The 15983-nt window shown below is 37.0% G+C and overlaps 1 protein-coding gene across 5 annotated transcripts in view; it reads left to right on the forward strand.

The window, feature by feature from the left end:
• The window catches only part of PDE7B (phosphodiesterase 7B), a 386530-nt gene that overhangs the window by 324658 nt on the left and 45889 nt on the right, over positions 1 to 15983 (forward strand). The window contains exon 1 of one of the 5 annotated variants that reach the window (XM_033102910.1): positions 3401 to 3418. The exons of the other annotated variants lie outside the window; for them this stretch is intronic. The gene's annotated coding sequence lies outside the window, so the exon portion shown is untranslated. Of the gene's footprint in view, positions 1 to 3400; positions 3419 to 15983 lie in introns of those variants that run through there. 5 annotated transcript variants of the gene reach the window in all.

A 15983-nucleotide genomic window follows, 5' to 3' on the forward strand; every position in this document is an offset into this window, starting at 1 on the left:
TATCTCCCCAGCAATACAAAACTGAAAAACAAAAAAAGGAATAACCCCATGTCAAACACTCCTCTCTCTCATGCTTATTTGTGCTCTGTGTATAACATAATCTACAAGGAATGTCCAGCCATAAACACAAATTTTACTTCTATCTTTGGTGTCTCTGCCCTGCATACTCACCCCACTACCACCCACAGAGGGCAATTCATCACATGAAGACAGCTGTAGCTGCGGCTAGTTCATTTCCAGGCTGGGCGGAGAGATGTTTTCTCCTTGCTTTCCTTCACCTAGTAGCTCTGGGTCCTATGGCAATGTAAAGATATCTAGTACCCTTTCTCCCAAGAGTTACCAAGAAACTAGTCAACTAGAATGTACACACCTTAGCATAGATTGCAAACCCCAGTATCTCCCTTCCCTCTCTTATCCACCATTTTTTGACAATCCTTGCCATGAGAGGAAGGAAAATCCCCAATCTCCTCTTCTTCTTTTCTCAGTCTTTCACTTTGTGCCTTACCATGTTCCTTTATTTTCTGTTTTGGAGACAATTCTTGGTAAAAACCAGAAAGCTAAAAATATTGCCAAAAGAATCTTCTCCCCAGAAGACATGGAATGAATCCTCTTTTTTTTTAAAGAAGAAAAGGTAAACTAGATTAAATAATTTATATTTATTGAGCTATGTGCCAAGCTAGCAGCTATAGAAGATAAAGGATGAACAAAACATTTTGGGAAAAGCTGGTACACAACTCAGATAAACATCAAGCGAATTGACAACAGCAGATAAATTGACAGGAGACTCCAATGGAGAGAGCACTGGACATTCTAGCAAAGACCCTCATGAAGAGGTTAGCATTGAACTTAGACAATGATTGGAATTTTGTTAAGTGGGGATTTTTTTTTTAATGTGTACTCAAAATAAACACTGGGGTGGGAAAATGCTGGGTTCATTCGAAGGGTAAGCACCTTCAAATCCCAGAGTGTATGTGTAGCATTGAGAGGAAAGATTTGCATGTTTGGAGGGAAGGTAATCAAAACTAATGTAAAACTAGGTTGAAACTTTTACCAAACAGTGAGGATTGGTTAGAACAAGACAGGGACCATTTTGATTGCTAGTGTCATTTACTCTGTAAAAAATAAAATGGAGAGTCACTGAAGGCTAGTGAGTAAAGAACAACACACTTTCTCTCCCTTGTATCTTGCATAGTAAGTGGTTGCTTCTTCTTTATATTAAAACTAAGTTACAAAGAAATGGCCAGTTACTCCTGGGTGTACAATGAAAATGCATTATCTCTTCAACGCTTTTATTCTGACCTTTTATACCTAAGATCAAGACTTCTTTATCAACATGCTTTATAAAAACAGCATATACTGACTGGTCTCAGTGTTTAATTCTTGCCCAAATTTAACATAGAAATTCCAGGATCTCAACCCAACATCAATATACAATCTATAATCATAACTCTGAAATTAGCTGATATTTACTGAAAATGTTCTATGTGCTAAACACTTTAGACTTATAACCTTATTTATTCCACTCAACAATGTGGTAGGTAGTGTTAATTATTATTATCCTCTGTTGACACAAGAGACAATGGAGGTACTGGGCGGATGGAGAAGTCCACACGGGGTACAGTCAGATTGCAAAGCCACACAGTGGTTTGTAGATCAAGTTCTCTTCACTCTGGTGGAAGGCTTCCCACTACTGTCCCTATTGACGATGCCTCTTCCTCAGGCAGGCCTCCACTAAGGCCACTGGGATACTCTTTTACATTCACTTAGTCAGTCAGTAGATATTTATTGAGCACCTACTATGTGCCAGGCACTGTCCTAATTGCTTAGCTCCAGCAGTGGAAAGGAAACAAACAAATCAAATTCCTTCATTCAAAAGGTCTCTTCTCTTAGAGTGTTTTCTCCATCACATCCATCCCTTTGATTTTAACAATAATTATTCTTTAAGGAACAATATTAAGTCTACAGAATGTCAACATTGTTCTTGACGCCACTGCCAAAGTAGCTTAATAGTCATGTAAAAAAAAAGTTATTTTCACAGGCAAATAGATTACAGTACTTCAGAGGGACATGTCTCAAAAGATAAGCGTTGTTTTAAATGTCTCAAAACATAATATCTTGAAAGACAAACATGTTCTAGTCAGTCGAAAATTCTCTTAATTGGGAATTGCCAAACATGGATGACCTGTTTTGAAAAAGATAGAACCCAAAATTCCTAACACAAAAGCCATTGGGGCATAACTTAGATTTTCTCCAGTGACCCGCGACTTCTCAGAATCTTAGAATGCCTCAGAGTCAGTTCTTTTAAATAGCAACTACTGACTGGCATTTCAGAACACTTTTTGTGACGAGTTTAGGTTTCTTATTTTTAAAATTTCCATTTGCTGAACCTATAAAGGCCAATGGTGCCACCTGAGATTTTGAAAATAATCTAAAGCAGTGGGTTTTTATTTCAGCTGTTTGGAAATGACTAATAGACTAATACAATGTATGAATTCCATCTAACTTTAATAGCTGGTAATTCAGATGCACCCACTATCTGGAAATTAATAATAAGACATGTCACCATAGTCTTATGACAGGAATGTTCTCTTTGAGTAATGCTGAACTCTAGTTAACAGCTCTCATCACCTTAATTCACCCTTTGGTATTATTTTTTAAGTGTCTTTAATAGAGAAGATTAAGAAAAGGAACACTTATAGTCCTTTAAATGATCACTAAGAAGCTCTGGTAACCATTTACTGATGATACTAATGACACGAATAACAGGAAAGACTGACTCAAAGTGATCTAAGGACAATTTAAATTATGTATGAAAAATGAAAACTGAAGTAATAGAAAATTCCTTAAATTATGGAGTGGAATTTTCACTGGGGCTGCAAAGTATGTGCAAAGCATCAAAATAATATACGGTTAGAAGAGCTATACAAACAAAAGAATTTTAAAATCACTTTGCTATGTAAAATAAAATGATAAATGACGGTATCATGTGTGCACATCTCTGATGCCAAACTTAGGCCATGTGACTGGTATGGCGTATGCTATATCCCCATCTACTAAGAGTTCCTTCTCGGGACCAATGGAAATCAAGTTTGCTTTTATTCTTATCTGATGTTAATGAAATATAAGCTCCACAAGGAAAGAAACTTTGTTTTGTTTATAGCTATATCCCAATGCCCAGAAAAGTGATTTGCACATAGTAGTGACTTGACAAATGCATACTAAATAAACAAAATTATTTAAGGTGCTTATTCAAAAAGACTTGTTGCTGTGGATGCCCTATTTTGTTTTTACTAAAGTTAAATTGTACATAACCTGCTGAAAACAGTGACTGGAGACTTTGCCCTGCTACAAGAAGTTTTTCAAATAAGAGTTCAATAAGGAGTGTCCTCATGAAGATTATCAGTATTGTGTGCTACAGGTACTATTTTACATATACTCCACCGTACTTTTAAATTATTTGTATTTGTGATAAAGCATTAATGTTTGAAATCAGCATTTAGGACCTATTTTAGGAAAAGGAGAATATGTTCTAAGGAACAAAGAAAATGAAAGCATGAAATTGGATCATTCTTTTTCCTTAAAGTGTATTTTCCAAGCCTGTAATCTTTGTTAGCATATATCTTTTCTATAGCACCATCTCCCAAAGTATGGTATGCATACCAAGGATACACAAAATGATCTTATTGTTACAGGAACAACCTTTACCTTTTCCTTTAATTATTGCATATTTGTTTTAATGTGTACTAGGGAAAATGTAACTAGCACATCACATTTATTTTTTTAATCATACCAAATTTATAGACGACATTGAAGTAAAAATGGATTTATTTCATTTCAAGAAAGATACTAAGTAAATAGTAGCATAGGCAGATAATGCTATAAACCATAAAAATGGCATGTCAGTAATTGAAATTGGGAAAACTGAGCCCGTTTCTGCTTGGAGCAGTGAGGCTCAGACAGAGCAAATACTGTGTTCCTGTAAGGACCTTTCTATGCTACAGACTGGAATCTTTTACTTTACCATCTTTACCCGCTAAGTTTTGACCTAGCAGAATGGCTTTTCACCCTCTCAGAGCCAATGTCTCCTTTTACATACATATTTTATAATGTCCTCTTTTACTATCTTGAAAGGAAATCCATAACCTATTTTATTCAAATAAGCTCAAAAAAATGAATATAACGTCCTAGCTGTATTATAAAGCAGAAATACAAGAAAACTAAGTAGATTGGGGTAGAGGGGTTATCACTTTGTGAGGGATATAAATGTCTATTACATTGTTTTGTACACTTGAAACTAACATCAACAACCAAAAAGAAATACAAAGCAACTAGATGTGACTTATGTTTTGGGTATATAAATGCTGGGACATAACTCCCCAAGAAGGCATAATGATATAGTCGTACATCGTAGCTACATGCAGAATCACTGTGAACGTGACAACTATTCATGCAGATTGTCACAGGTCTGTTCTGTTGGTAACATAATCTAATATCGTAAGCAGTCTTGCCACTGGTGATTTCTTAAGATGGAGAGCAACTGTTGACAAAGTCTACCACCCCCTCCCTGCCCAAATTGCATCCCTCCCATAATTTGCATAGTAGCTGCATTCCTGCAAAAGTATTAAAACTGTGCAAAAGAGTCCTTTAGGCTTATATGTAAAGGCAGGAAACAGGGTTTGATTCCAGTTTCAGATAATTATAAACAGGCTTTTTACCTACATGAATACCTGAACAGCCATTGAAAAGTTGAACGAGATACAGGACACCTGTTTGCTATGTAAAACTGTCCCACACACTTCAGGATATTCAGCATCCCTGCCTCTTTTCCACTAAAGTCCATTCTGGCCCTTTTCATTGTTGTGACAACCAAAAATGCCCTCCAGCATTTTCCAAATGCCTCCCATATTGATCTCATAAATCCAATAGCATTCTCAGGTCTATGTATTTCTTAAGCCCTTCATTACTAACTAATGTGTAGTTATTAATCCACTGGGCTTTTTATTTATCAGTGATACTTCTGGTTCTAATGTATCTTAAACATAAACGGTTATCTATATGGCTTCTAAAGCTATGATAACAATATTCTATTTTATTATTATTACAGAAGTTTTATTGTTTATGGCTTGTTAACTGTAGTTTCTCTATTGAGGTAAAGTTGGTAAAGAATAATAAAAAATTTCTTAAAGTAAAGGTCAGAAAGTTTGATTGCTTTTAAGAGAAATACTTCAGAGTTGGGGCTCCTGGAAGAATCTGAAATTCAATATAACTAGAAATCTGGTTACTGAAAATCAGATACTTTTTGAATTATCTGAGCCTCCCAGGGCTGCAAAACTTGACAGCATAGCTTTAAAAGCATATTTGGGGCATAATTTTGAGTGGATTTTGACCAAGTCATGCTATGAAATTTGCAACTGCAGCATTCATTGGGGCGTACAAGAAAAGGAAAAAAAACAATTAATGAAAACTTTTCAGGGTAAAGGATCTTAAACTTAACTGAACTTCTGAACTGCACGCCCTGTTGCAATCTTTCTGACACTTTGAAGAATAGTTCTGGAGAGTCTCCAAATAGCACACTCCTCACTGTTCATTCTTAAACACTGTAAAATCTGTCAACCCAACCAGGTCATCAAGGGGGCAAACTGTGACTTGTCATTACTGAAAGGGATGTTCTCTAGGACACTGAAGAAACTGGACCAATTTTGCTTTTCACCCAGCACTGGGGCCTGGCATTTTGACAGTCTGATTTCCATTCTTTTGGAAAGCTGGCTTAGCATGTATGGGTGAATCAAATATGCACTACACGAGTTACCAAAGTGATGATCTGACATCTGTCCTCTTTTGTCTTATCACAAAGCTGATTACTGAAAATAACTAACAGAGCTCTATTTACAAAAATGGAAAGTTTAAAACACTTGTCTCAGCTCAAGATAGAAACTAATTCTTTTTTAATTTTTTTCCTAATTCTGTTTCATTAGTAATTCTTGTGCTTGCAACAAAGCATATCAGTTCATGAAAGGCATGGGAACTCTTTTCATTCCTGTTCTTGTACTGGTTATAAGTAGTTGTTGTTTTTCTAACTGAGTTCCTTAACCTTTCGGTACTATGTTTCTCTGCTTATAAATCTAGAATAATGGTAGATATTATTAGTTCAGGTTATTTTGTTGCAAAAACTGAGACCCCTGGGCAAAATGACCAAATCAAAGAAGTTTTCCTTTGACTTTCACTCATTGCATTGTGCTAAGTGCTGGAGATTAAAAGGTAAATAAGACCCAGCCCCTGCCCTCAAGGAAATAAGAGTTCAGTGGGTAAGAAGGACAAGTAAATATGACAATTCTGATACACATGAATCATGGCTTTGCTGCATATAAGTGGGAGCTAGGGTTGCTATAAGAGGCCAGCGCAGAACATGAGCAACCACTGGGAAGGGCAAGGAAGACTTTCTACCCAACCACCTTCCTTCTCCCCTCTGCCTCTCCAGCTCTCCCCAAAACACAGTCTGCCCCATGACTTCTACTCTGAGATAGAAGCACGGGCTTTAGACTGTTCCTTCTGCCTCCTTCCATCTGATCTATCTGATCTTGCCTACCTAATTGCAAATGAATTCAAGCTAAAGTATTCATTGATTGGTCAAGCAACTCTTTCCAGATGATAGTTGTGTTGTGACTAAGGCTGTCTTTACACATCCCACTAATCTTATTGAGCACGCACTGAATGGCTCAATTTCAATTCTTTTACCCAAAAGACTGATGAGTGGAAGCACCAAGACTTGAATCTGGTCATCTCATTCTGGACTAAGGGCTCATTCCTGGGAATTATACTTTTATTCCATCTCATCACACAGTCTATAGGTTCTGCCTAGCTAGACAGTTCCATCGTCTCAGATTCCAGGTAGAACAGTAGGATCATGCTAACCTAAGTGGAAATGAGAGAAACATCCGGGAGAATGGCAGCACTGTCATGGTGCCATAGCGGCTTCTTAAGATCCAAACCCCATGAGGGCACTGCTTAGTTATCCAGCCAACTAAGCTGCCTGCTAGAAGGGCATCTAGAGGTTCCCAAGAGAGCACAGATAGAGGTCCCCAACCCAGGACCACTGTTTTCAGCTATTACTGACAGGGAGGAACGGGAGTGACCTCCCCTCATGACAAGAAACTCTCTGTGGGAAGAGGCTACATCTTAACCATCTGTGCACTCCCACCACTGCCCAGTGTCTGGACCAAAGTAAACCCTTAGCTAATATTTGAAGAAGGAAAGGAAGGAAGGAAGCAAGGAAGGAAGGGAGAAAAGTGGAGAGAAGGGAAAGAAAGGAAAAGGAAACTGAGAGAGGGAAGAGGGGGAGGGAAGGGGAAGGGAAGGGAAAGGAAGGGAAGGGAAGGATGAGCTATTGCAACAATCGAGGACAGGTCTCTTTGATCATTCCACAAGTCCTTAGCTGAACTGATTCTATAGCTACCAAATCTCTGCCTTCCCTTTTTTTCTACCACCCACTTCAGACGGTGATTAAACTCTTCATTCTGAGCAATGCAGTGCTAATGAGCTAGGATGACGAAGGCAAGAGAAAGCTCAGCACAAACACTTCACATACTTCTTAGCGCATTTCTATGCCACCTTCTTGCACTTCTTGCCGCTTGCATCTCCACAATTCCTGCTTGACCAGGCCTCTCCACAGCTTTAGCAGGTTGTGTGTGTTCATATTGTTTTCCAATACAGGCTTCTATAAGCTTGTTGTTAGTGTTCTGTAGTCTCCATAGTCCTAAGAGTAGGAACATATTTCCGACTGACCACACTACCCCTGAAGCATTTAGGCTTCACCTCATCTGGAAGGGCATGTAGAACCCAGTCCATTGCCAGAAAAAACAGAGCCTCACTGACAGCAAATCTCAAACCCATATGGGATTCACAGGGTGGTGCAAAAAATTCCTGACATTTCTTTTCAGGTTGGCTTTTATTGGGACAGAGACCTCGTCTGATGGATGCTTGTGTATCCCTTCTTTTTTGAACTGCCTTCTTCATTCCTTTTCTCCTGCCTGTCCTCTCACCCTCTCCACCCTGCCACATCCCTTACATGCACACCCAGAGGCAAAGTGAAGCATCACATTCTTGAGAGTAGAGTCCATATTTTCTACTTTGTATGATCATTCCTAGGCATTTTTATAGTAAAGTATTCCTTACCCATCACAGCTGAAGTAGGGGCAAAATTAGTAAAGACAATAAAGAGCCCATGCCACCACCGTCTTCTAGATAGCTGAGGGCAGGAACACTGTCTCGAAAGTTCTATATATTCAAGCACCACAGCACCTTGCACAGAGTAAGTACTCAATGAATATTTGTAGGTGGAGCCTTCCCAGTATTTACCACTCTGCTTAGATCTAAGCACCAATAGAGACTCGGAAAGGACAAATAGCCAATTCACGCCCAAAGGGCTTCAGTTTCATTCATCGACAGCTATCAAATAATATTGTATATTTATTAGAAAACCATTCCTGAGTAGAATATTATTTAACATTACAAAAGCAATTAGAAATATTTAGAAAACACATGAAAGACATACGTGTTTTCTAGAGGGAGAGAGGAGGGAGAAAATAAAAAAGCAGGGAATGACCGTGGCCCATGCTAGACAAGATTATGCTCTTTGACCATGTCTCGATCAGCAGACACCCTTCAGGTAAAATCTTAGGTGACTTGAAGACTTGGCTCCAAAATGGTTAAACCCAAGGCCTGTGCGCATCCTGTTGCAGGTTTATTTCGAGCAGCCTGTTTGCCCAAGTACCTCCCACTCTTTCCCTTCCCCAGAAACTGCCACTCTGCTCTATGTACACAGCAAACCTGTTTGTCTTTTCCAGAGCTTGAGGTACTAACCAATGTCTGCAAATGTCTTTGTATAATAACATAATAATCAAGTCACATTAAGTCAGTGTCAGCAACACATGTGTTTTCAATTTTAAAACCCACAAGTGCTTTATTATTCACCTCCTAATATTCCATTTGTACATTTAGTGAGAGAAACAGGAAAGTTACGTACAAAGAATCACTTCCAAATTTTACTGTGAAGTTATTTCTGTTTTTTTCTCGTTAAAGCTTTACTTTATTGATTCTAAAACACTTATATGTACTGGTTCTATTGAAATTTCCTTTTCTTGTTTTTGTTTTACAATACTCTTCTAAAAGAAGGGAATTGAAGAGTCCTTGAGAGCTGATACATCACTGTATCCCAAGGGAACTAGAGTGCTGTGTTGGACTCTCACATGTCCCCTACTCTTTGTCCTTTCCTGTAAGGAGCAGGATATAATGAATACAGCATCATCTTCAAGATCAGACAGACCTGGGTACCAGTCCCTGCCCTGCTACTTATCCGTTGTGTGATTTGGGGTAAATTACTAAACCTTCCAAATCCATTGCTTCATCTCTAGAATGTACCTATTAATACCAACTTTCTAATACCTACTTTTGTGAAAATTAAATGGGATGACACATGTGTACCTACTTAGTAGGTGTTCAGTATTTCTTTGTTCCATCCCCCTAGCCCCAAGCACTATTCTTCCTATGGATGGAATAAGTGGAATAGGAGGCCAGTTGTGTTTGTTGTAGATTGGGTACATCAGTTATATCTTTGGGGACAGTTCAGGTACCCATTCAGGTGGAATGGGTAGTCATCTAAAACAATTCTTTCTTCTCTCTGATCTAGCTCAATGTGAAAATATATAGCTTTGCATGGCCTGTTGATGGTATGAGTCTCAAAGAGAGCTTGTGGCTCGAGAGTGTCCTATCCCAAGAGTTGTAGATGTGATTATACCTAAGGTGCCACTGTAAGCCATGGAGAACCGTAGGCGTGAAAGATAAATCTCAGTGTACACGTAAGCATCTCAAGTTCTCTAATGAGCTAGGGTGGGTATTTACATTCAAAGAGTTCTACTCCAACCACATATAGTATCCATTTGGTTAAATCCATCAAATCACAGGATTCGCTCCGGTGAAATATAATTCAAGTAGCCTTTGTAACCTATAAAAAGGAATCCACTTACAATGTACTTCCTTTCCAAAGAATAAAACATGAAGGATGCTTTCTGAAAGTTTTTGGACATATATGTTCCTATCCATGCCTCTACCAACAAATAAACTTTGTACTAATCTACCACCATAACAAAGTCGCCCTTATAATCATTTCAGAAAATCCATCAAATTCAGAAAAGAAATAGAAATTCAAGTGCTACAACCAGTGGATCACACTCTTACCTGTTGTGTTAGATGAATGAATCTTCCCTGCTCTGGACAATTTACTCAGTTCAACAATTCCATGGTAGTACTATCAGGAGGCAGGTAATGTGTTACAGTAGGTAGGAAGAATAAAAAGTTTATGTCCATTCAGTAATCACCTCATCCCTTCATCCCTGCATTCAATAAACACCTTTCAAGCCAGCCACCATGCTACATAAAACATCATCCTACCCCAATATGGTATACAATAACGAGTGCAGCATCTGGGTGCTAGGAGAGCTAAACACACCAATTGTTATGAGACCAACCACAAAATGTGAGGAAGACTCACAGAAGGATGTGAATGGGAGCTGAGAAGCCCACTTGAGTGGGCTGTTGAAAGGTGGCTGGCATTTCAACAGGTAGAGACAGTATTTGATTGAAAAGGAATGTGAGAATTGGTACTGAAGCAGAAAACCGTGGGGGACCTGGCCAGGGGGTGGGGCCACTCCAAAAATGGAGCCCTATGTATCTGCAGGGTAACTGGTGGGAGATAAAAATGGAAAATTAGGTTGCCTCACATTGTGGAGGACCATGAATACCAGCATTAATAATAAAATGTACCTAAGTAGACACTGGAGAGCCATTGAAGAATTTGGAGCAGAGGGCTGACATGGTAGGAGTTATGCTTGAGGAATACATCTGTCAGCAGGATGTGAGGTAGTTTGGAGGGGACAACAAGAGGCAATCAAAGGGTTAGTCCATTATCCTGGGGTGGGAGAGTGTAGAACGAGCAGACAGTGAAAGGAGACGATCGTGTAGGTTACTATACACATCCGGAATTTTTGAAGTGAAATATAATAATCCAAACACATATCTCCAGATAAAAGGCCACACTTATTTCCAATATATGCTGAGAACTAAGGAGTTAATACAGCAGTTTTTAGCCTCTGGAGACTTAGAATCAACTGAAAGTTTGGTCACCTCAATTTGCTCACCACAAACCATTGCCCTCAAAACTTGGGATTTGCCAAACATTTCAAACTCTGAGAAGCGGAGGGTTCAATACAACCACATTGTGCCTGGCCCGTATTTCTTCTTTAGGACCGAGGAAACTTGATCTACTTCTTACTAATTCATTTAAATTTCATTCAAACTAGGACTTTGAAAATCCTCTCTATTGCCCAGAGAAGTCTTAAGAGCTTATTTCTTTTTAAGACATTTTCCCTCCTTACAGAAAGGAAATAGTTTTTCAACCATCCCCGAACCTCAAAAGTTAGAGATTCATAATCCATGGATTGGAATGGTTTTAGTTAGGCAAAACAATAGGCTAAACACAGCACATTTTGCCAAAAACCAGCACCTGGGTCGTTGAGGAGAACAAGGATTTTGACCCCCACTCCCCCCCAAACACTTTCTGAGCACGTTTCCTAGCGGAGATGTAGCAGGTGTGGGTAAAGTGTACTGGGGAAGGAGTTTATTCTATGCTATGACTCATGTCAGCCATGTTGGTTTTCTCTTCACTGTCAAGACTATAAAAAAGAAATGGCAGTTGAGAAGGTAAACATATTAAAAAGTAGAACTAGAGAAACAATTTACCCTGCCTTAAAAAAGACTTTCCTCTTCCTCCTCCTCCTCCCACTCCATGGCAGTGTTGAAGCAAAGCTCTTTTTCTGGTGACAGCCATCAAGGAGTCGTGAGTGTTGTACATAGAAGAACTAATGACATGGGGATTTAATACATCTCTATTCAAGACCTGAGCTGACAGAACTTAACTTCTTAGCTTCTTTTCACTCTTATCAGATATTTGATTTGCAGTTATTTTCTCCCATTCAGTAGGTTGCCTTTTCATTTTGTTGATGGTTTCCTTTGCTGTGCAGAAGCTTTTTAGTTTGATGTAGTCCCATTGTTTATTTTTGCTTGTGTTGCCTTTGCTTTTAGTGTCAGAGTCAGAAAATCCGAGACTTACATCAAGGAGTTTACCACCAATGTTTTCTTTTAGGAGTTTTATGATTTCAGGTCTTATGTTCAAATCTTTAATCCATTTTGAGTTAATTTTTGTGTATGGTGTAAGGTAGTGGTCCAGTTTCATTCTTTCGCATGAGGCTGTCCAATTTTCCCCACACCATTTATTGAAGAAATTGTCCTTCCTCCATTATATATTCTTGACTTCTTTGTCATACATTGACCGTATAGGTGTGGATTTATTTCTGGACTCTCTATTCTATGTGTCTGTTTTTATGCTGCTACTGTAGTGTTTTAATTACTATATCTCTATAATATAGTTTAAAATCAGGGAACATGATGCCTCCAGCTCTGTTCTTTTTTCTTAAGCTTGTTTTAGCTATTTGGGGTCTTTTATGGTTCCATACATACAAATTTTAGAATTGGCTTGTTGTATTTCTATAAAGGATGCCACTAGAATTTTGATAGGGATTTCATTGAATCTATAGATTGATTTCAGTAATATGGACATTTTAACAACCTTAATTCTTCCAATCCATGAGCACAGAATATGTTTACATTTATTTGTGTGGATTTTTTAATTTCTTTTTTTTTATTTTTCAATTGCAGTTGACATTCAATATTGTATTAATTTCAGATGTACAGCATAGTGGTTAGACATTTTTATAACTTACAAAGTGACCCCCCAATAAGTCTTGCACCCACCTGACACCATACATAATTATTACAATATTATTGACTATATTCCCTAAGCTGTACTTTACATCCCCATGACTATTTTGTAACTGCCAATTAGTACTTCTTAACCCCTTCACCTTTTTCACCCAGTCTCCCAATACCCCTCCCATCTGGCAACTATCAATCAGTTGGTTCTCTACATCTATGAGTTTGCTTCATCTTGCTTGCTCATTTATTTTGTTTTTTTAAATCTACATATAAGTATGTAGTTTTTGGCATCTCTCTTCCTCTGTCTGACCTATTTCACTTAGCATAATATCCTCTTGTCCAACTATGTTGTCACAAATAGTAAGACTTCATTTCTTTTATAGCCAAGTAAAATTCCATTGTACATATGTACCACTTCTTCTTGATCCACTGGTCTTTTGGTTGGAGCATTTAATCTATTTACATTTAAAGTAATTATTGATAAGTATTTTATTAGTCATTACCATTTTATTAATTGTTTTGATTGTTTTTGTAGTTTTCTGTTCCTTTCTTATTCTCTTGCTCTCTTCTTTTGTATGATGTTGACTCTCTGTTGTGTTGTGTTTGGATTCCTTTCTCTTTATTTCTTATATATCTCCTGTATATTTTTGGTTTGTGGTTACCATGTGCTTCATATATACAAGCTATGTTTATAGCAGTCTACTTTAAGTAGACGGTCAGTTAAATTCAAACACATTCTGTAATCACTGACATTTTTATTCACCCCCTCCACATTTTTGTTTTTGTCATTATTTTTTACTTTTTTGTGTGAGTTGAATGTCTGTGTGTATCCTTTAATTTACTGTGACAATCACAAATGATCATCTTACTTTTGCTTTAGTGTTGGTTGATCCACTGCTTTTATTATGTGTTTGCCTTTGTCAGTGAGAATTTTTTCCTTTGTGATATTTTCTTATTTGTATATTTCATTTATTTTTCTTCTTTTTCTCAAAGAAGTCCCTTTAACATTTCTTGTAATACTAGCTTGATGCTGATAAACTCCTTTAGCTTTTTGTTGTCTGGGATTATTTGTGTGTTCTTTATTTTTTTTCATTGATGTCTTATAGTTTTTTAGTATATAGGTCTTTCACCTCCTTGGTTAAATGTATTCCTAGGTATTTTATTCTTTTTGATGCAGTTGTAAATGGGATTGTTTTCTTAATTTCTCTTTCCAATAGTTCATTATTAATGTAGGCAAATGCAATAGATTTTTGTGTATTGACTTTGCATCCTACAACTTTACTGAATTCATTTATTAGCTCTAACAGTATTTTTATGAAGTCTTTAGGGTTTTTATATACAACATCAGGTATCAATATTGTAATATCATTTCTATATTTAAAAATCTTTTTGGCAGCTAGTTCTTTTTATGAATAAATGGAGACTAATCCAGAGATGCTAAACTGTGAAAGGTGAGATTTGAGTACTGAAGTCATTACAGTTAAAATTAAACCAATTTTTTTCTCTTTTTCTTTTTAAGGGCGTATCTAAAACTAGAATTTCAACCTGATTTCTTCAAGTTTCATCATTTTTGACCTTAGGACTGGGGCACACATATAGGAAAGTTACTCAATTCTGTCGTCATGTATTTAACACCTATAACATGCAGGATATTGAGGAAATTCAAAGAAAACTAGCAGAAATCTTGCCTCTAAGACCTTAAATCTAACAAGAAAGTCAGATGTGAATAAGAGCAAATTTGCAATCACACAGGGAACAGCTTAGTGTTACAGGGGAGATCAATCCCAGCAAATGGCGGTAGCAGGAGGACCTCGGCCCTAGAAGTCCATTTGAGGAGTTGAGAAAATGATTTAAAACACTAACATATAAGTTGTAACATCTTGCACTTCATAAATTGGCTTATTATTTTAAGATGGCATTTGATGACATTTCTGTAAGCTGAGAGAATTTATCCAAATTAAATCAACAAATCGTATATGAAGTTTCCATTATGTATAAGATGATGCAAGGTACAAGATGTTACAAAGTTTGAAAAGATGTTTTCTGACCTTGGGAAGTAATAAGTTATTTATATCAATAATTATTTAGTACAAGACATATTAAAAAGTTTATAAAAGAAGAATAAACAAACATGAATTTCAGCTAACCTTGCAAGGAATTTCATTACAAGTATCATATAATTATTATAATATAATAGTATATAATTATATCATGTATAAGTGTTAGCTAATAATTGATAGTGCAATAATTATCAGAGTAGGGCATTTATTAATAACACATTATTTGAAAGATTGTGTTGGATTAATGCTCTGAAAGTATTGAAACTAGGTTTATGGAGTTGGGTCTCCATGATTACCTGAGGCCAATTCTGCTCTCTTAACCATAAAAGGCTTTCTTTGTTCTCAGTATCACCTGAGCTACTTCTGCACCAGTTACTAACTATTCAAATTCTGGAAACAGTGGATATAGCTCTTTCTGAAGGAGCTACGTATAGAGTTGACAGTAACAGTCCTATAGCTTTTTTTCAATCCCAGGTATTTATTCTAGGTCTAAGGTTCCTCCTGGTGCCAAAATTTATCAGCCCTTATAAAGAGAATATGCCATAGAGAAGGTACTCAAAATGAAAATAATTCTTATTCACATTTTTTCCATTTAAGCCAACACTCACTTGTGAATTTTTTAAAATTACTATACTGGAAATGCCAATATAAACTTCATAACCCTAAAATTAGTGTCTAAATAGTACAGAAATGTGTTAATATGCACATATTTGTGAAATTCATAAAATAAAAAGTAAGCAGAAAATGAATTTCACAGTTAGAGTCAATACGCACATAGGTTGGGTAATGAAACGTTTTGGAGCGCCATTTTATAACTATTCCAAATGAGAATTTGGGTACACATAGCCCATAAAACAACAAAATTCAAATAAAAAGCACCATTAGGATAACTGTGAATGCCTTTAAATAATGATTTTTAAAATTATATAAAGACATTAAATGAACCCAGCATTTCATCATTAGGCACTTTGTTAAGACTCTCAAATTTTCACAAGCTGAATTTCGTTAGCTATCTATAAAATTTCCCTCAATCATTTAGATTTCTATCTAGAAACACATATTACAATGTATCTAATTATCAAAGTAAATATACTAGCT

The sequence above is a fragment of the Rhinolophus ferrumequinum genome, chromosome 3 (genome assembly GCF_004115265.2).
Source record: "Rhinolophus ferrumequinum isolate MPI-CBG mRhiFer1 chromosome 3, mRhiFer1_v1.p, whole genome shotgun sequence".
In the NCBI taxonomy this organism is placed as follows: Eukaryota; Metazoa; Chordata; class Mammalia; order Chiroptera; family Rhinolophidae; genus Rhinolophus; species Rhinolophus ferrumequinum.